Below are 22,355 nucleotides of genomic sequence, written 5' to 3' on the forward strand. Positions count from 1 at the left end.
CAGGAATTTAAAAGTTCAGTCTTCTCAACATCATTATTGACCACTTTACCCATTTCATCCTTTAAAAATCCTATAGCATCTTTGGCTTTTCTTTAACTTTTGACTTACTTCCAAAATCCTTTCTTATTGCTTTTGGTCTCTCTTGCAAGCCTCACTTCATTACTGGCTTTAGCTCTTCTAACGCTAGCCCACCTTTCCCTGCAGACAGCATTATATTCTTCTTTAGATATGAACCCTTCTTTTCATTTGATATTCATTTCTTTGTTCCTTTTTATCAAGCTTTTAAGTTCAGGATTCAGCCATCCTGGTCTCCATAAATGCTTTCCATTCTTCCTTCTTTTCGGGATTGTTACTGATTGTGCAGTGAGAATTTAATTTAGCAAAATCTCCCATCCTTCCTGGACATTTCTTTCCTTTATAACATTCTACCTTTCCTTCCTTTTTACTGAGTCCATTAAAAACTGCCTTTCTACAGTCCAATCTTAAAATCTCAGTTTTCGCAGGTTTTCCACCTTTTGTAGTTCAAAGGTATAGGGTAGAATTACCGCTGTCTCCTAAATTCTCAATCCCCTTTACTTCCTCAACTGTTTCCTAATTTTTGGTAAAAATTAGATCCAAATAAATAATGGCAGCGGTGGGATTTGAACCCACGCCTCCAGAGAAACTGGAGCCTTAATCCAGCGCCTTAGACCGCTCGGCCACGCTACCTCATACGGATGTTCAAACTTATTTAAATCATATATTTGCTAATGATATAAGTGGCAGAAAACATTGTATATCTAATTAGACAAAAATACAAATGTTATTATGCATGAGCAACGTAATTATTAGGGATTTGTTTGTACATTGACTCTGGGGCACCATTTTGCAAAACATATGACTTGTATCCAGACATTTAACTAATATTTCCTCTGTTGGCTCAATTGCTAATTTTTAGATATCACTGAATTAGGTGGTATAGATAACTTGCTATGATCTCCCACATACAGGACACTCAAAAATGAAGGATTCCTACACCCCTGCCTGTATGTAACAGATAATCAGAAGCAGCAGCAAGGAAGACATTATACAGCAGTGCAGAGCAGTGTAGCAATGAGTTCGTCACTAGGGTGACTTACTGGAAAGCAGCAGAAGCAGCATGGCTCTGTTTATGTTTGCTAATCACTCTGCTCATCCTGTATTGATAATCCTAAAAAGGCAGCAGGGATATGAGCTAGCAGTTAGACTTCATTTGACCAAGTTTGATTTTGGCAAATTTTGAGAATCGTTGATCATTGATTGAACTGACATCGATGTAACATAGATGGTAAATTATGTAATTAATTCTGATGCCTAAAGCCAACATGACTATTCATATGCTGTATTCTTATGTATGATTTGCTCACATGTTCCTTTTCTTCTACAGCACAGTGAAGATCACTTGATGTTACATTTGCTTTCTTAATGAACACAGAAGCAAAACAGGAATTTAAAAGTACAGTCTTCTCAACATCATTATTGACCACTTTACCCTTTTCATCCTTTAAAAATCCTATAGCATCTTTGGCTTTTCTTTAACTTTTGACTTACTTCCAAAATCCTTTCTTATTGCTTTTGGTCTCTCTTGCAAGCCTCACTTCATTACTGGCTTTAGCTCTTCTAACGCTAGCCTACCTTTCCCTGCAGACAGCATTATATTCTTCTTTAGATATGAACCCTTCTTTTCATTAGATATTCATTTCTTTGTTCCTTTTTAGCAAGCTTTTAAGTTCAGTATTCAGCCATCCTGGTCTCCATAAATGCTTTCCATTCTTCCTTCTTTTCGGGATTGTTACTGATTGTGCAGTGAGAATTTAATTTAGCAAAATACCCATCCTTCCTGGACATTTCTTTCCTTTAGAACATCCTATTTTTCCTTCCTTTTTACTGAGTCCATTAAAAACTGCCTTTCTACAGTCCAATCTTAAAATCTCAGTTTTCGCAGGTTTTCCACCTTTTGTAGTTCAAAAGTATAGGATAAAATTACTGCTGCCTCCTAAATTCTCAACCTCCTATACTTCTTCAACTGATTCCTAATTTTTGGTAAAAATTAGATCCAAATAAATAATGGCAGCGGTGGGATTTGAACCCACGCCTCCAGAGAGACTGGAGCCTTGATCTAGCGCCTTAGACCGCTCGGCCACGCTACCTCATACAGATGTTCAAACTTATTTAAATCAGAAATTTGCTAATGATATAAGTTGCGGAAAACATTGTATAACTAATTAGACAAAAATACAAATGTTATTATGCATGAGCAACGCAATTATCAGGGATTTGTTTGTACATTGACTCTGGGGCACCATTTTGCAAAACATATGACTTGTATCCAGATATTTAACTAATCTTTCCTCTGTTGGCTCAACCGCTAATTTTTAGATATCACTGAATTAGGTGGTATAGATTACTTGCTATGATCTCCCACATACAGGACACTCAAACATGAAGGATTCCTACACCGCTGCCTGTACGTAACAGATAATCAGAAGCAGCAGCAAGGAAGACATTATACAGCAGTGCAGAGCAGTGTAGCTATGAGTTCATCACTAGGGTGACTTACTGGAAAGCAGCAGAAGCAGCATGGCTCTGTTTATGTTTGCTAATCACTCTGCTCATCCTGTATTGATAATCCTAAAAAGGCAGCAGGGATATGAGCTAGCAGTTAGACTTCATTTGACCAAGATTGATTTTGGCAAATTTTGAGAATCGTTGATAACTGATTGAACTGACATCATTGTAACATAGATGGTAAATTATGTAATTAATTCTGATGCCTAAAGCCAACATGACTATTCATATGCCGTATTCTTATGTATGACTTGCTCACATGTTCATTTTCTTCTACAGCACAGTGAAGATCACTTGATGTTACATTTGCTTTCTTAGAGAACACAGAAGCAAAATAGGAATTTAAAAGTTCAGTTTTCTCAACATCATTATTGACCACTTTACCCTTTTCATCCTTTAAAAATCCTATAGCATCTTTGGCTTTTCTTTAACTTTTGACTTACTTCCAAAAACCTTTCTTATTGCCTTTGGTCTCTCTTGCAAGCCTCACTTCATTACTGGCTTTAGCTCTTCTAAAGCTAGCACAGCTTTCCCTGCAGACAGCATTATATTCTTTAGATATGAACCCTTCTTTTCATTTGATATTCATTTCTTTGTTCCTTTTTAGCAAGCTTTTCATTTCAGTATTTAGCCATCCTGGTCTCCATAAATGCTTTCCATTTTTCCTTCTTTTCGGGATTGTTACTGATTGTGCAGTGAGAATTTAATTTAGCAAAATCCCCCATCCTTCCTGGACATTTCTTTCCTTTATAACATTCTACCTTTCCTTCCTTTTTACTGAGTCCATTAAAAACTGCCTTTCTACAGTCCAATCTTAAAATCTTAGTTTTCACAGGTTTTCCACTTTTGTAGTTCAAAAGTATAGGATAGAATTAACGCTGCCTCCTAAATTCTCAATCCCCTTTACTTCCTCAACTGTTTTCTAATTTTTGGTAAAAATTATATCCAAATAAATAATGGCTGCAATGGGATTTGAACCCACGCCTCCAGAGAGACTGGAGCCTTACTCCAGCACCTAAGACCACTCGGCCACGCTACCTCAAACGGATGTTCAAACTTATTTAAATCAGAAATTTGCTAATGATATAAGTGGCAGAAAACATTGTATATCTAATTAGACAAAAAATACAAATGTTATTATGCATGAGCAACGTAGTTATCAGGGATTTGTTTTTACATTGACTCTGGGGCACCATTTTGCAAAACATATGACTTGTCTCCAGATATTTAACTAATCTTTCCTCTGTTGGCTCATCCGCTAATTTTTAGATATCACTGAATTAGGTGGTATAGATTACTTGCTATGATCTCCCATATACAGGACCCTCAAACATGAAGGATTCCTACACCCCTGCCTGTACGTAACAGTTAATCAGAAGCAGCAGCAAGGAAGACATTATACAGCAGTGCAGAGCAGTGTAGCTATGAATCCATCACTAGGGTGACTTACTGGAAAGCAGCAGAAGCAGCATGGCTCTGTTTATGTTTTCTAATCACTCTACTCATCCTGTATTGATAATCTTAAAAAGGCAGCAGGGATATGAGCTAGCAGTTAGACTTCTTTTGACCAAGATTGATTTTGGCAAATTTTTTTGAGAATGGTTGATCATTGATTGAACTGACATGGATGTAACATAGATGGTAAATTATGTAGTTAATTCTGATGCCTAAAGCCAACATGACTATTCATATCCCGTACTCATACGTATGACTTGCTCACATGTTCCTTTTCTTCTACAGCACAGTGAAGATCACTTGATGTTACATTTGCTTTCTTAGAGAACACAGAAGCAAAACAGGAATTTAAAAGTTCAGTCTTCTCAACATCATTATTGACCACATTACCCTTTTCATCTTTTAAAAATCCTATAGCATCTTTGGCTTTTCTTTAACTTTTGACTTACTTCCAAAATCCTTTCTTATTGCTTTTGGTCTCTCTTGCAAGCCTCAATTCATTACTGGCTTTAGCTCTTCTAACGCTAGCACAGCTTTCCCTGCAGACAGCATTATATTCTTCTTTAGATATGAACCCTTCTTTCCATTTGATACTCATTTCTTTGTTCCTTTTCAGCAAGCTTTTAAGTTCAGTATTCAGCCATCCTGGTCTCAATAAATGCTTTCCATTCTTCCTTCTTTTCGGGATTGTTACTGATTGAGCAATGAGAATTAAATTTAGCAAAATCTCCCATCCTTCCTGGACATTTCTTTCCTTTAGAACATCCTACCTTTCCTTCCTTTTTACTGAGTCCATTAAAAACTGCCTTTCTACAGTCCAATCTTAAAATCTCAGTTTTCGCAGGTTTTCCTCCTTTTGTAGTTCAAAATTATAGGATAGCATGATCGCTGCCTCCTAAGTTCTCAATTCCCTTTACTTCCTCAACCGTTTCCTAATTTTTGGTAAAAATTAGATCCAAATAAATAATAGCAGTCTTTGGATTTCAACACACACCTCCAGAGAGACTGGAGCCTAAATCCAGAACCTTGGACCACTCGGCCACGCTACCTCTTACATATGTTTAAGGTTATTTATATCAAAAGTTTGCTTTTGATGTAAGTGGCAGAAAATATTTTATATCCAATAATACAAAAAGACAAATGTTATTATGCAACAGCAATGTAATTATCAGGGAATTGTTTGTACATTGACTCTGGGACACCTTTTTAAAAACATATGACTTGTATCCAGATATTTAAATAATCTTTCCTATGTTGGCTCATCCGCTAATTTTTAGATATCACTGAATTAGGTGGTATAGATTACTTGCGATGATCTCCCATATACAGGACCCTCAAACATGAAGGATTCCTACACCGCTGCCTGTACATAACAGATAATCAGAAGCAGCAGCAAGGAAGATATCATACAGCAGTGCAGAGCAGTGTAGCTATGAATCCATCACTAGGGTGACTTACTGGAAAGCAGCAGAAGCAGCATGGCTCTGTTTATATTTGCTAATCACTCTACTCATCCTGTATTGATAATCCTAAAAAGGCAGCAGGGATATGAGCTAGCAGTTAGACTTCTTTTGACCAAGATTGATTTTGGCAAATTTTGAGAATGGTTGATCATTGATTGAACTGACATGGATGTAACATAGATGGTAAATTATGTAGTTAAATCTGATGCCTAAAGCCAACATGACTATCCATATGCAGTATTCATACGTATGACTTGCTCACATGTTCCTTTTCTTCTACAGCACAGTGAAGATCACTTGATGTTACATTTGCTTTCTTAGAGAATAGAGAAGCCAAAAAGGAAGGCTCTTGCAAGCCTCACTTCATTACTGGCTTTTGCTCTTCTAATGCTAGCCCAGCGTTCCCTGCAGACAGCATTATATTCTTTAGATATGAACCCTTCTTTTCATTTGATATTCATTTCTTTGTTCCTTTTTAGCAAGCTTTTAAGTTCAGTATTTAGCCATCCTGGTCTCATAAATTCTTCCTTCTTTTCGGGATTGTTACTGATTGTGCAGTGAGAATTTAATTTAGCAAAATCTCCCATCCTTCCTGGACATTTCTTTCCTTTATAACATTCTACCTTTCCTTCCTTTTTACTGAGTCCATTAAAAACTGCCTTTCTACAGTCCAATCTTAAAATCTTAGTTTTCACAGGTTTTCCACCTTTTGTAGTTCAAAAGTATAAGATAAAATTACCGCTGCCTCCTAAATTCTCAACCCCCTATACTTCCTCAACTGCTTCCAAATTTTTAGTAAAAATTAGATCCAAATAAATGATGGCAGCGGTGAGATTTGAACCCACGCCTCCAGAGAGACTGGAGCCTTAATCCAGTGCCTTAGACCGCTCGGCCACACTACCTCATACAGATGTTCAAACTTATTTAAATCAGAAATTTGCTAATGATATAAGTTGCGGAAAACATTGTATAACTAATTAGACAAAAATACAAATGTTATTATGCATGAGCAACGCAGTTATCAGGGATTTGTTTGTACATTGACTCTGGGGCACCATTTTACAAAACATATGACTTGTATCCAAATATTTAACTAATCTTTCCTCTGTTGGCTCATCCGCTAATTTTTAGATATCACTGAATTAGGTGGTATAGATTACTTGCTATGATCTCCCATATACAGGACCCTCAAACATGAAGGATTCCTACACCCCTGCCTGTACGTAACAGATAATCAGAAGCAGCAGCAAGGAAGACATTATACAGCAGTGCAGAGCAGTGTAGCTATGAATCCATCACTAGGGTGACTTACTGGAAAGCAGCAGAAGCAGCATGGCTCTGGTTATGTTTGCTAATCACTCTACTCATCCTGTATTGATAATCCTAAAAAGGCAGCAGGGATATGAGCTAGCAGTTAGACTTCTTTTGACCAAGATTGATTTTGGCAAATTTTGAGAATCGTTGATCATTGATTGAACTGACATCGATGTAACATAGATGGTAAATTATGTAATTAATTCTGATGCCTAAAGCCAACATGACTATTCATATGTCGTATTCTTATGTATGACTTGCTCACATGTTCCTTTTCTTCTACAGCACAGTGAAGATCACTTGATGTTACATTTGCTTTCTTAGAGAACACAGAAGCAAAACAGGAATTTAAAACTTCAGTCTTCTCAACATCATTATTGACCACTTTACCCTTTTCATCCTTTAAAAATCCTATAGCATCTTTGGCTTTTCTTTAACTTTTGACTTACTTCCAAAATCCTTTCTTATTGCTTTTGGTCTCTCTTGCAAGCCTCACTTCATTACTGGCTTTAGCTCTTCTAACGCTAGCCTACCTTTCCCTGCAGACAGCATTATATTCTTCTTTAGATATGAACCCTTCTTTTCATTAGATATTCATTTCTTTGTTCCTTTTTAGCAAGCTTTTAAGTTCAGTATTCAGCCATCCTGGTCTCCATAAATGCTTTCCATTCTTCCTTCTTTTCGGGATTGTTACTGATTGTGCAGTGAGAATTTAATTTAGCAAAATACCCATCCTTCCTGGACATTTCTTTCCTTTAGAACATCCTATTTTTCCTTCCTTTTTACTGAGTCCATTAAAAACTGCCTTTCTACAGTCCAATCTTAAAATCTCAGTTTTCGCAGGTTTTCCACCTTTTGTAGTTCAAAAGTATAGGATAAAATTACTGCTGCCTCCTAAATTCTCAACCCCCTATACTTCTTCAACTGATTCCTAATTTTTGGTAAAAATTAGATCCAAATAAATAATGGCAGCGGTGGGATTTGAACCCACGCCTCCAGAGAGACTGGAGCCTTGATCTAGCGCCTTAGACCGCTCGGCCACGCTACCTCATACAGATGTTCAAACTTATTTAAATCAGAAATTTGCTAATGATATAAGTTGCGGAAAACATTGTATAACTAATTAGACAAAAATACAAATGTTATTATGCATGAGCAACGCAGTTATCAGGGATTTGTTTGTACATTGACTGTGGGGCACCATTTTACAAAACATATGACTTGTATCCAAATATTTAACTAATCTTTCCTCTGTTGGCTCATCCGCTAATTTTTAGATATCACTGAATTAGGTGGTATAGATTACTTGCTATGATCTCCCATATACAGGACCCTCAAACATGAAGGATTCCTACACCCCTGCCTGTACGTAACAGATAATCAGAAGCAGCAGCAAGGAAGACATTATACAGCAGTGCAGAGCAGTGTAGCTATGAATCCATCACTAGGGTGACTTACTGGAAAGCAGCAGAAGCAGCATGGCTCTGGTTATGTTTGCTAATCACTCTACTCATCCTGTATTGATAATCCTAAAAAGGCAGCAGGGATATGAGCTAGCAGTTAGACTTCTTTTGACCAAGATTGATTTTGGCAAATTTTGAGAATCGTTGATCATTGATTGAACTGACATCGATGTAACATAGATGGTAAATTATGTAATTAATTCTGATGCCTAAAGCCAACATGACTATTCATATGCCGTATTCTTATGTATGACTTGCTCACATGTTCCTTTTCTTCTACAGCACAGTGAAGATCACTTGATGTTACATTTGCTTTCTTAGAGAACACAGAAGCAAAACAGGAATTTAAAACTTCAGTCTTCTCTACATCATTATTGACCACTTTACCCTTTTCATCCTTTAAAAATCCTATAGCATCTTTGGCTTTTCTTTAACTTTTGACTTACTTCCAAAATCCTTTCTTATTGCTTTTGGTCTCTCTTGCAAGCCTCACTTCATTACTGGCTTTAGCTCTTCTAATGCTAGCCCAGCTTTCCATGCAGACAGCATTATATTCTTTAGATATGAACCCTTCTTTTCATTTGATATTCATTTCTTTGTTCCTTTTTAGCAAGCTTTTAAGTTCAGTATTTAGCCATCCTGGTCTCCATAAATGCTTTCCATTCTTCCTTCTTTTTGGGATTGTTACTGATTGTGCAGTGAGAATTTAATTTAGCAAAATCTCCCATCCTTCCTGGACATTTCTTTCCTTAAGAACATCCTACTTTTCCTTCCTTTTTACTGAATCCATTAAAAACTGCTTTTCTACAGTCCAATCTTAAAATCTTAGTTTTCACAGGTTTTCCACCTTTTGTAGTTCAAAAGTATAGGATAGAATTACCGCTGCCTCCTAAAATCTCTATCCCCTTTACTTCCTCAACTGTTTCCTAATTTTTGGTAAAAATTAGATCCAAATAAATGATAGCGGCGGTGGCATTTGAACCCAAGACTCCAGAGAGACTGAAGCCTAAATCAAGCACCTTAGACTGCTCGGCCAAGCTACCTCTTACATATGTTTAATGTTATTTATATCAAAAGTTTGCTTTTGATGTAAGTGGCAGAAAATATTTTATATCCAATAATACAAAAAGACAAATGTTATTATGTATGAGCAACGTAATTATCAGGGATTTGTTTGTACATTGACTCTGGGGCACCATTTTACAAAACATATGACTTGTATCCAGATATTTAACTAATCTTTCCTCTGTTGGCTCATCCGCTAATTTTTAGATATCACTGAATTAGGTGGTATAGATTACTTGCTATGATCTCCCATATACAGGACACTCAAACATGAAGGATTCCTACACCCCTGCCTGTACGTAACAGATAATCAGAAGCAGCAGCAAGGAAGACATTATACAGCAGTGCAGAGCAGTGTAGCTATGAGTTCATCAATAGGTTGACTTACTGGATAGCAGCAGAAGCAGCATGGCTCTGTTTATGTTTGCTAATCACTCTGCTCATCCTGTATTGATAATCCTAAAAAGGCAGCAGGGATATGAGCTAGCAGTTAGACTTCTTTTGACCAAGATTGATTTTGGCAAATTTTGAGAATGGTTGATCATTGATTGAACTGACATGGATGTAACATAGATGGTAAATTATGTAGTTAATTCTGATGCCTAAAGCCAACATGACTATTCATATGCCGTATTCATACGTATGACTTGCTCACATGTTCCTTTTCTTCTACAGCACAGTGAAGATCTCTTGATGTTACATTTGCTTTCTTAGAGAACACAGAAGCAAAACAGGAATTTAAAAGTTCAGTCTTCTCAACATCATTATTGACCACTTTACCCATTTCATCCTTTAAAAATCCTATAGCATCTTTGGCTTTTCTTTAACTTTTGACTTACTTCCAAAATCCTTTCTTATTGCTTTTGGTCTCTCTTGCAAGCCTCACTTCATTACTGGCTTTAGCTCTTCTAACGCTAGCCCACCTTTCCCTGCAGACAGCATTATATTCTTCTTTAGATATGAACCCTTCTTTTCATTTGATATTCATTTCTTTGTTCCTTTTTATCAAGCTTTTAAGTTCAGGATTCAGCCATCCTGGTCTCCATAAATGCTTTCCATTCTTCCTTCTTTTCGGGATTGTTACTGATTGTGCAGTGAGAATTTAATTTAGCAAAATCTCCCATCCTTCCTGGACATTTCTTTCCTTTATAACATTCTACCTTTCCTTCCTTTTTACTGAGTCCATTAAAAACTGCCTTTCTACAGTCCAATCTTAAAATCTCAGTTTTCGCAGGTTTTCCACCTTTTGTAGTTCAAAGGTATAGGGTAGAATTACCGCTGTCTCCTAAATTCTCAATCCCCTTTACTTCCTCAACTGTTTCCTAATTTTTGGTAAAAATTAGATCCAAATAAATAATGGCAGCGGTGGGATTTGAACCCACGCCTCCAGAGAAACTGGAGCCTTAATCCAGCGCCTTAGACCGCTCGGCCACGCTACCTCATACGGATGTTCAAACTTATTTAAATCATATATTTGCTAATGATATAAGTGGCAGAAAACATTGTATATCTAATTAGACAAAAATACAAATGTTATTATGCATGAGCAACGTAATTATTAGGGATTTGTTTGTACATTGACTCTGGGGCACCATTTTGCAAAACATATGACTTGTATCCAGACATTTAACTAATATTTCCTCTGTTGGCTCAATTGCTAATTTTTAGATATCACTGAATTAGGTGGTATAGATAACTTGCTATGATCTCCCACATACAGGACACTCAAAAATGAAGGATTCCTACACCCCTGCCTGTATGTAACAGATAATCAGAAGCAGCAGCAAGGAAGACATTATACAGCAGTGCAGAGCAGTGTAGCAATGAGTTCGTCACTAGGGTGACTTACTGGAAAGCAGCAGAAGCAGCATGGCTCTGTTTATGTTTGCTAATCACTCTGCTCATCCTGTATTGATAATCCTAAAAAGGCAGCAGGGATATGAGCTAGCAGTTAGACTTCATTTGACCAAGTTTGATTTTGGCAAATTTTGAGAATCGTTGATCATTGATTGAACTGACATCGATGTAACATAGATGGTAAATTATGTAATTAATTCTGATGCCTAAAGCCAACATGACTATTCATATGCTGTATTCTTATGTATGATTTGCTCACATGTTCCTTTTCTTCTACAGCACAGTGAAGATCACTTGATGTTACATTTGCTTTCTTAATGAACACAGAAGCAAAACAGGAATTTAAAAGTACAGTCTTCTCAACATCATTATTGACCACTTTACCCTTTTCATCCTTTAAAAATCCTATAGCATCTTTGGCTTTTCTTTAACTTTTGACTTACTTCCAAAATCCTTTCTTATTGCTTTTGGTCTCTCTTGCAAGCCTCACTTCATTACTGGCTTTAGCTCTTCTAACGCTAGCCTACCTTTCCCTGCAGACAGCATTATATTCTTCTTTAGATATGAACCCTTCTTTTCATTAGATATTCATTTCTTTGTTCCTTTTTAGCAAGCTTTTAAGTTCAGTATTCAGCCATCCTGGTCTCCATAAATGCTTTCCATTCTTCCTTCTTTTCGGGATTGTTACTGATTGTGCAGTGAGAATTTAATTTAGCAAAATACCCATCCTTCCTGGACATTTCTTTCCTTTAGAACATCCTATTTTTCCTTCCTTTTTACTGAGTCCATTAAAAACTGCCTTTCTACAGTCCAATCTTAAAATCTCAGTTTTCGCAGGTTTTCCACCTTTTGTAGTTCAAAAGTATAGGATAAAATTACTGCTGCCTCCTAAATTCTCAACCTCCTATACTTCTTCAACTGATTCCTAATTTTTGGTAAAAATTAGATCCAAATAAATAATGGCAGCGGTGGGATTTGAACCCACGCCTCCAGAGAGACTGGAGCCTTGATCTAGCGCCTTAGACCGCTCGGCCACGCTACCTCATACAGATGTTCAAACTTATTTAAATCAGAAATTTGCTAATGATATAAGTTGCGGAAAACATTGTATAACTAATTAGACAAAAATACAAATGTTATTATGCATGAGCAACGCAATTATCAGGGATTTGTTTGTACATTGACTCTGGGGCACCATTTTGCAAAACATATGACTTGTATCCAGATATTTAACTAATCTTTCCTCTGTTGGCTCAACCGCTAATTTTTAGATATCACTGAATTAGGTGGTATAGATTACTTGCTATGATCTCCCACATACAGGACACTCAAACATGAAGGATTCCTACACCGCTGCCTGTACGTAACAGATAATCAGAAGCAGCAGCAAGGAAGACATTATACAGCAGTGCAGAGCAGTGTAGCTATGAGTTCATCACTAGGGTGACTTACTGGAAAGCAGCAGAAGCAGCATGGCTCTGTTTATGTTTGCTAATCACTCTGCTCATCCTGTATTGATAATCCTAAAAAGGCAGCAGGGATATGAGCTAGCAGTTAGACTTCATTTGACCAAGATTGATTTTGGCAAATTTTGAGAATCGTTGATAACTGATTGAACTGACATCATTGTAACATAGATGGTAAATTATGTAATTAATTCTGATGCCTAAAGCCAACATGACTATTCATATGCCGTATTCTTATGTATGACTTGCTCACATGTTCATTTTCTTCTACAGCACAGTGAAGATCACTTGATGTTACATTTGCTTTCTTAGAGAACACAGAAGCAAAATAGGAATTTAAAAGTTCAGTTTTCTCAACATCATTATTGACCACTTTACCCTTTTCATCCTTTAAAAATCCTATAGCATCTTTGGCTTTTCTTTAACTTTTGACTTACTTCCAAAAACCTTTCTTATTGCCTTTGGTCTCTCTTGCAAGCCTCACTTCATTACTGGCTTTAGCTCTTCTAAAGCTAGCACAGCTTTCCCTGCAGACAGCATTATATTCTTTAGATATGAACCCTTCTTTTCATTTGATATTCATTTCTTTGTTCCTTTTTAGCAAGCTTTTCATTTCAGTATTTAGCCATCCTGGTCTCCATAAATGCTTTCCATTTTTCCTTCTTTTCGGGATTGTTACTGATTGTGCAGTGAGAATTTAATTTAGCAAAATCCCCCATCCTTCCTGGACATTTCTTTCCTTTATAACATTCTACCTTTCCTTCCTTTTTACTGAGTCCATTAAAAACTGCCTTTCTACAGTCCAATCTTAAAATCTTAGTTTTCACAGGTTTTCCACTTTTGTAGTTCAAAAGTATAGGATAGAATTAACGCTGCCTCCTAAATTCTCAATCCCCTTTACTTCCTCAACTGTTTTCTAATTTTTGGTAAAAATTATATCCAAATAAATAATGGCTGCAATGGGATTTGAACCCACGCCTCCAGAGAGACTGGAGCCTTACTCCAGCACCTAAGACCACTCGGCCACGCTACCTCAAACGGATGTTCAAACTTATTTAAATCAGAAATTTGCTAATGATATAAGTGGCAGAAAACATTGTATATCTAATTAGACAAAAAATACAAATGTTATTATGCATGAGCAACGTAGTTATCAGGGATTTGTTTTTACATTGACTCTGGGGCACCATTTTGCAAAACATATGACTTGTCTCCAGATATTTAACTAATCTTTCCTCTGTTGGCTCATCCGCTAATTTTTAGATATCACTGAATTAGGTGGTATAGATTACTTGCTATGATCTCCCATATACAGGACCCTCAAACATGAAGGATTCCTACACCCCTGCCTGTACGTAACAGTTAATCAGAAGCAGCAGCAAGGAAGACATTATACAGCAGTGCAGAGCAGTGTAGCTATGAATCCATCACTAGGGTGACTTACTGGAAAGCAGCAGAAGCAGCATGGCTCTGTTTATGTTTTCTAATCACTCTACTCATCCTGTATTGATAATCTTAAAAAGGCAGCAGGGATATGAGCTAGCAGTTAGACTTCTTTTGACCAAGATTGATTTTGGCAAATTTTTTTGAGAATGGTTGATCATTGATTGAACTGACATGGATGTAACATAGATGGTAAATTATGTAGTTAATTCTGATGCCTAAAGCCAACATGACTATTCATATCCCGTACTCATACGTATGACTTGCTCACATGTTCCTTTTCTTCTACAGCACAGTGAAGATCACTTGATGTTACATTTGCTTTCTTAGAGAACACAGAAGCAAAACAGGAATTTAAAAGTTCAGTCTTCTCAACATCATTATTGACCACATTACCCTTTTCATCTTTTAAAAATCCTATAGCATCTTTGGCTTTTCTTTAACTTTTGACTTACTTCCAAAATCCTTTCTTATTGCTTTTGGTCTCTCTTGCAAGCCTCAATTCATTACTGGCTTTAGCTCTTCTAACGCTAGCACAGCTTTCCCTGCAGACAGCATTATATTCTTCTTTAGATATGAACCCTTCTTTCCATTTGATACTCATTTCTTTGTTCCTTTTCAGCAAGCTTTTAAGTTCAGTATTCAGCCATCCTGGTCTCAATAAATGCTTTCCATTCTTCCTTCTTTTCGGGATTGTTACTGATTGAGCAATGAGAATTAAATTTAGCAAAATCTCCCATCCTTCCTGGACATTTCTTTCCTTTAGAACATCCTACCTTTCCTTCCTTTTTACTGAGTCCATTAAAAACTGCCTTTCTACAGTCCAATCTTAAAATCTCAGTTTTCGCAGGTTTTCCTCCTTTTGTAGTTCAAAATTATAGGATAGCATGATCGCTGCCTCCTAAGTTCTCAATTCCCTTTACTTCCTCAACCGTTTCCTAATTTTTGGTAAAAATTAGATCCAAATAAATAATAGCAGTCTTTGGATTTCAACACACACCTCCAGAGAGACTGGAGCCTAAATCCAGAACCTTGGACCACTCGGCCACGCTACCTCTTACATATGTTTAAGGTTATTTATATCAAAAGTTTGCTTTTGATGTAAGTGGCAGAAAATATTTTATATCCAATAATACAAAAAGACAAATGTTATTATGCAACAGCAATGTAATTATCAGGGAATTGTTTGTACATTGACTCTGGGACACCTTTTTAAAAACATATGACTTGTATCCAGATATTTAAATAATCTTTCCTATGTTGGCTCATCCGCTAATTTTTAGATATCACTGAATTAGGTGGTATAGATTACTTGCGATGATCTCCCATATACAGGACCCTCAAACATGAAGGATTCCTACACCGCTGCCTGTACATAACAGATAATCAGAAGCAGCAGCAAGGAAGATATCATACAGCAGTGCAGAGCAGTGTAGCTATGAATCCATCACTAGGGTGACTTACTGGAAAGCAGCAGAAGCAGCATGGCTCTGTTTATATTTGCTAATCACTCTACTCATCCTGTATTGATAATCCTAAAAAGGCAGCAGGGATATGAGCTAGCAGTTAGACTTCTTTTGACCAAGATTGATTTTGGCAAATTTTGAGAATGGTTGATCATTGATTGAACTGACATGGATGTAACATAGATGGTAAATTATGTAGTTAAATCTGATGCCTAAAGCCAACATGACTATCCATATGCAGTATTCATACGTATGACTTGCTCACATGTTCCTTTTCTTCTACAGCACAGTGAAGATCACTTGATGTTACATTTGCTTTCTTAGAGAATAGAGAAGCCAAAAAGGAAGGCTCTTGCAAGCCTCACTTCATTACTGGCTTTTGCTCTTCTAATGCTAGCCCAGCGTTCCCTGCAGACAGCATTATATTCTTTAGATATGAACCCTTCTTTTCATTTGATATTCATTTCTTTGTTCCTTTTTAGCAAGCTTTTAAGTTCAGTATTTAGCCATCCTGGTCTCATAAATTCTTCCTTCTTTTCGGGATTGTTACTGATTGTGCAGTGAGAATTTAATTTAGCAAAATCTCCCATCCTTCCTGGACATTTCTTTCCTTTATAACATTCTACCTTTCCTTCCTTTTTACTGAGTCCATTAAAAACTGCCTTTCTACAGTCCAATCTTAAAATCTTAGTTTTCACAGGTTTTCCACCTTTTGTAGTTCAAAAGTATAAGATAAAATTACCGCTGCCTCCTAAATTCTCAACCCCCTATACTTCCTCAACTGCTTCCAAATTTTTAGTAAAAATTAGATCCAAATAAATGATGGCAGCGGTGAGATTTGAACCCACGCCTCCAGAGAGACTGGAGCCTTAATCCAGTGCCTTAGACCGCTCGGCCACACTACCTCATACAGATGTTCAAACTTATTTAAATCAGAAATTTGCTAATGATATAAGTTGCGGAAAACATTGTATAACTAATTAGACAAAAATACAAATGTTATTATGCATGAGCAACGCAGTTATCAGGGATTTGTTTGTACATTGACTCTGGGGCACCATTTTACAAAACATATGACTTGTATCCAAATATTTAACTAATCTTTCCTCTGTTGGCTCATCCGCTAATTTTTAGATATCACTGAATTAGGTGGTATAGATTACTTGCTATGATCTCCCATATACAGGACCCTCAAACATGAAGGATTCCTACACCCCTGCCTGTACGTAACAGATAATCAGAAGCAGCAGCAAGGAAGACATTATACAGCAGTGCAGAGCAGTGTAGCTATGAATCCATCACTAGGGTGACTTACTGGAAAGCAGCAGAAGCAGCATGGCTCTGGTTATGTTTGCTAATCACTCTACTCATCCTGTATTGATAATCCTAAAAAGGCAGCAGGGATATGAGCTAGCAGTTAGACTTCTTTTGACCAAGATTGATTTTGGCAAATTTTGAGAATCGTTGATCATTGATTGAACTGACATCGATGTAACATAGATGGTAAATTATGTAATTAATTCTGATGCCTAAAGCCAACATGACTATTCATATGTCGTATTCTTATGTATGACTTGCTCACATGTTCCTTTTCTTCTACAGCACAGTGAAGATCACTTGATGTTACATTTGCTTTCTTAGAGAACACAGAAGCAAAACAGGAATTTAAAACTTCAGTCTTCTCAACATCATTATTGACCACTTTACCCTTTTCATCCTTTAAAAATCCTATAGCATCTTTGGCTTTTCTTTAACTTTTGACTTACTTCCAAAATCCTTTCTTATTGCTTTTGGTCTCTCTTGCAAGCCTCACTTCATTACTGGCTTTAGCTCTTCTAACGCTAGCCTACCTTTCCCTGCAGACAGCATTATATTCTTCTTTAGATATGAACCCTTCTTTTCATTAGATATTCATTTCTTTGTTCCTTTTTAGCAAGCTTTTAAGTTCAGTATTCAGCCATCCTGGTCTCCATAAATGCTTTCCATTCTTCCTTCTTTTCGGGATTGTTACTGATTGTGCAGTGAGAATTTAATTTAGCAAAATACCCATCCTTCCTGGACATTTCTTTCCTTTAGAACATCCTATTTTTCCTTCCTTTTTACTGAGTCCATTAAAAACTGCCTTTCTACAGTCCAATCTTAAAATCTCAGTTTTCGCAGGTTTTCCACCTTTTGTAGTTCAAAAGTATAGGATAAAATTACTGCTGCCTCCTAAATTCTCAACCCCCTATACTTCTTCAACTGATTCCTAATTTTTGGTAAAAATTAGATCCAAATAAATAATGGCAGCGGTGGGATTTGAACCCACGCCTCCAGAGAGACTGGAGCCTTGATCTAGCGCCTTAGTTCGCTCGGCCACGCTACCTCATACAGATGTTCAAACTTGTTTAAATCAGAAATTTGCTAATGATATAAGTTGCGGAAAACATTGTATAACTAATTAGACAAAAATACAAATGTTATTATGCATGAGCAACGCAATTATCAGGGATTTGTTTGTACATTGACTCTGGGGCACCATTTTGCAAAACATATGACTTGTATCCAGATATTTAACTAATCTTTCCTCTGTTGGCTCAACCGCTAATTTTTAGATATCACTGAATTAGGTGGTATAGATTACTTGCTATGATCTCCCACATACAGGACACTCAAACATGAAGGATTCCTACACCGCTGCCTGTACGTAACAGATAATCAGAAGCAGCAGCAAGGAAGACATTATACAGCAGTGCAGAGCAGTGTAGCTATGAGTTCATCACTAGGGTGACTTACTGGAAAGCAGCAGAAGCAGCATGGCTCTGTTTATGTTTGCTAATCACTCTGCTCATCCTGTATTGATAATCCTAAAAAGGCAGCAGGGATATGAGCTAGCAGTTAGACTTCATTTGACCAAGATTGATTTTGGCAAATTTTGAGAATCGTTGATAACTGATTGAACTGACATCATTGTAACATAGATGGTAAATTATGTAATTAATTCTGATGCCTAAAGCCAACATGACTATTCATATGCCGTATTCTTATGTATGACTTGCTCACATGTTCATTTTCTTCTACAGCACAGTGAAGATCACTTGATGTTACATTTGCTTTCTTAGAGAACACAGAAGCAAAATAGGAATTTAAAAGTTCAGTTTTCTCAACATCATTATTGACCACTTTACCCTTTTCATCCTTTAAAAATCCTATAGCATCTTTGGCTTTTCTTTAACTTTTGACTTACTTCCAAAAACCTTTCTTATTGCCTTTGGTCTCTCTTGCAAGCCTCACTTCATTACTGGCTTTAGCTCTTCTAAAGCTAGCACAGCTTTCCCTGCAGACAGCATTATATTCTTTAGATATGAACCCTTCTTTTCATTTGATATTCATTTCTTTGTTCCTTTTTAGCAAGCTTTTCATTTCAGTATTTAGCCATCCTGGTCTCCATAAATGCTTTCCATTTTTCCTTCTTTTCGGGATTGTTACTGATTGTGCAGTGAGAATTTAATTTAGCAAAATCCCCCATCCTTCCTGGACATTTCTTTCCTTTATAACATTCTACCTTTCCTTCCTTTTTACTGAGTCCATTAAAAACTGCCTTTCTACAGTCCAATCTTAAAATCTTAGTTTTCACAGGTTTTCCACTTTTGTAGTTCAAAAGTATAGGATAGAATTAACGCTGCCTCCTAAATTCTCAATCCCCTTTACTTCCTCAACTGTTTTCTAATTTTTGGTAAAAATTATATCCAAATAAATAATGGCTGCAATGGGATTTGAACCCACGCCTCCAGAGAGACTGGAGCCTTACTCCAGCACCTAAGACCACTCGGCCACGCTACCTCAAACGGATGTTCAAACTTATTTAAATCAGAAATTTGCTAATGATATAAGTGGCAGAAAACATTGTATATCTAATTAGACAAAAAATACAAATGTTATTATGCATGAGCAACGTAGTTATCAGGGATTTGTTTTTACATTGACTCTGGGGCACCATTTTGCAAAACATATGACTTGTCTCCAGATATTTAACTAATCTTTCCTCTGTTGGCTCATCCGCTAATTTTTAGATATCACTGAATTAGGTGGTATAGATTACTTGCTATGATCTCCCATATACAGGACCCTCAAACATGAAGGATTCCTACACCCCTGCCTGTACGTAACAGTTAATCAGAAGCAGCAGCAAGGAAGACATTATACAGCAGTGCAGAGCAGTGTAGCTATGAATCCATCACTAGGGTGACTTACTGGAAAGCAGCAGAAGCAGCATGGCTCTGTTTATGTTTTCTAATCACTCTACTCATCCTGTATTGATAATCTTAAAAAGGCAGCAGGGATATGAGCTAGCAGTTAGACTTCTTTTGACCAAGATTGATTTTGGCAAATTTTTTTGAGAATGGTTGATCATTGATTGAACTGACATGGATGTAACATAGATGGTAAATTATGTAGTTAATTCTGATGCCTAAAGCCAACATGACTATTCATATCCCGTACTCATACGTATGACTTGCTCACATGTTCCTTTTCTTCTACAGCACAGTGAAGATCACTTGATGTTACATTTGCTTTCTTAGAGAACACAGAAGCAAAACAGGAATTTAAAAGTTCAGTCTTCTCAACATCATTATTGACCACATTACCCTTTTCATCTTTTAAAAATCCTATAGCATCTTTGGCTTTTCTTTAACTTTTGACTTACTTCCAAAATCCTTTCTTATTGCTTTTGGTCTCTCTTGCAAGCCTCAATTCATTACTGGCTTTAGCTCTTCTAACGCTAGCACAGCTTTCCCTGCAGACAGCATTATATTCTTCTTTAGATATGAACCCTTCTTTCCATTTGATACTCATTTCTTTGTTCCTTTTCAGCAAGCTTTTAAGTTCAGTATTCAGCCATCCTGGTCTCAATAAATGCTTTCCATTCTTCCTTCTTTTCGGGATTGTTACTGATTGAGCAATGAGAATTAAATTTAGCAAAATCTCCCATCCTTCCTGGACATTTCTTTCCTTTAGAACATCCTACCTTTCCTTCCTTTTTACTGAGTCCATTAAAAACTGCCTTTCTACAGTCCAATCTTAAAATCTCAGTTTTCGCAGGTTTTCCTCCTTTTGTAGTTCAAAATTATAGGATAGCATGATCGCTGCCTCCTAAGTTCTCAATTCCCTTTACTTCCTCAACCGTTTCCTAATTTTTGGTAAAAATTAGATCCAAATAAATAATAGCAGTCTTTGGATTTCAACACACACCTCCAGAGAGACTGGAGCCTAAATCCAGAACCTTGGACCACTCGGCCACGCTACCTCTTACATATGTTTAAGGTTATTTATATCAAAAGTTTGCTTTTGATGTAAGTGGCAGAAAATATTTTATATCCAATAATACAAAAAGACAAATGTTATTATGCAACAGCAATGTAATTATCAGGGAATTGTTTGTACATTGACTCTGGGACACCTTTTTAAAAACATATGACTTGTATCCAGATATTTAAATAATCTTTCCTATGTTGGCTCATCCGCTAATTTTTAGATATCACTGAATTAGGTGGTATAGATTACTTGCGATGATCTCCCATATACAGGACCCTCAAACATGAAGGATTCCTACACCGCTGCCTGTACGTAACAGATAATCAGAAGCAGCAGCAAGGAAGATATCATACAGCAGTGCAGAGCAGTGTAGCTATGAATCCATCACTAGGGTGACTTACTGGAAAGCAGCAGAAGCAGCATGGCTCTGTTTATATTTGCTAATCACTCTACTCATCCTGTATTGATAATCCTAAAAAGGCAGCAGGGATATGAGCTAGCAGTTAGACTTCTTTTGACCAAGATTGATTTTGGCAAATTTTGAGAATGGTTGATCATTGATTGAACTGACATGGATGTAACATAGATGGTAAATTATGTAGTTAAATCTGATGCCTAAAGCCAACATGACTATCCATATGCAGTATTCATACGTATGACTTGCTCACATGTTCCTTTTCTTCTACAGCACAGTGAAGATCACTTGATGTTACATTTGCTTTCTTAGAGAATAGAGAAGCCAAAAAGGAAGGCTCTTGCAAGCCTCACTTCATTACTGGCTTTTGCTCTTCTAATGCTAGCCCAGCTTTCCCTGCAGACAGCATTATATTCTTTAGATATGAACCCTTCTTTTCATTTGATATTCATTTCTTTGTTCCTTTTTAGCAAGCTTTTAAGTTCAGTATTTAGCCATCCTGGTCTCATAAATTCTTCCTTCTTTTCGGGATTGTTACTGATTGTGCAGTGAGAATTTAATTTAGCAAAATCTCCCATCCTTCCTGGACATTTCTTTCCTTTATAACATTCTACCTTTCCTTCCTTTTTACTGAGTCCATTAAAAACTGCCTTTCTACAGTCCAATCTTAAAATCTTAGTTTTCACAGGTTTTCCACCTTTTGTAGTTCAAAAGTATAAGATAAAATTACCGCTGCCTCCTAAATTCTCAACCCCCTATACTTCCTCAACTGCTTCCAAATTTTTAGTAAAAATTAGATCCAAATAAATGATGGCAGCGGTGAGATTTGAACCCACGCCTCCAGAGAGACTGGAGCCTTAATCCAGTGCCTTAGACCGCTCGGCCACACTACCTCATACAGATGTTCAAACTTATTTAAATCAGAAATTTGCTAATGATATAAGTTGCGGAAAACATTGTATAACTAATTAGACAAAAATACAAATGTTATTATGCATGAGCAACGCAGTTATCAGGGATTTGTTTGTACATTGACTCTGGGGCACCATTTTACAAAACATATGACT

General features: G+C 36.8%; 8 non-coding genes across 8 annotated transcripts; all 8 read right to left on the reverse strand.

Moving 5' to 3' along the window:
- Positions 1–626: 626 nt before the first annotated feature.
- TRNAL-AAG (transfer RNA leucine (anticodon AAG)) lies at positions 627–708 on the reverse strand. Its single transcript has one exon. It is a non-coding gene; the product is annotated as a tRNA-Leu (tRNA).
- A 1,378-nt stretch (positions 709–2,086) lies between these two features.
- Positions 2,087–2,168, reverse strand: TRNAL-AAG (transfer RNA leucine (anticodon AAG)). Its single transcript has one exon. It is a non-coding gene; the product is annotated as a tRNA-Leu (tRNA).
- A 4,156-nt stretch (positions 2,169–6,324) lies between these two features.
- Positions 6,325–6,406, reverse strand: TRNAL-AAG (transfer RNA leucine (anticodon AAG)). The gene has a single exon. It is a non-coding gene; the product is annotated as a tRNA-Leu (tRNA).
- Positions 6,407–7,784: 1,378 nt separating this feature from the next.
- Positions 7,785–7,866, reverse strand: TRNAL-AAG (transfer RNA leucine (anticodon AAG)). The gene has a single exon. It is a non-coding gene; the product is annotated as a tRNA-Leu (tRNA).
- A 2,837-nt stretch (positions 7,867–10,703) lies between these two features.
- On the reverse strand, positions 10,704–10,785 carry TRNAL-AAG (transfer RNA leucine (anticodon AAG)). The gene has a single exon. It is a non-coding gene; the product is annotated as a tRNA-Leu (tRNA).
- Positions 10,786–12,163: 1,378 nt separating this feature from the next.
- On the reverse strand, positions 12,164–12,245 carry TRNAL-AAG (transfer RNA leucine (anticodon AAG)). Its single transcript has one exon. It is a non-coding gene; the product is annotated as a tRNA-Leu (tRNA).
- Positions 12,246–16,401: 4,156 nt separating this feature from the next.
- On the reverse strand, positions 16,402–16,483 carry TRNAL-AAG (transfer RNA leucine (anticodon AAG)). The gene has a single exon. It is a non-coding gene; the product is annotated as a tRNA-Leu (tRNA).
- A 5,616-nt stretch (positions 16,484–22,099) lies between these two features.
- TRNAL-AAG (transfer RNA leucine (anticodon AAG)) lies at positions 22,100–22,181 on the reverse strand. The gene has a single exon. It is a non-coding gene; the product is annotated as a tRNA-Leu (tRNA).
- Between the last annotated feature and the right edge of the window lie 174 nt (positions 22,182–22,355).

This window comes from Phyllobates terribilis, unplaced genomic scaffold (genome assembly GCF_046119375.1).
Source record: "Phyllobates terribilis strain yellow unplaced genomic scaffold, ASM4611937v1 Scaffold_11__3_contigs__length_659146591, whole genome shotgun sequence".
Taxonomy (NCBI): Eukaryota; Metazoa; Chordata; class Amphibia; order Anura; family Dendrobatidae; genus Phyllobates; species Phyllobates terribilis.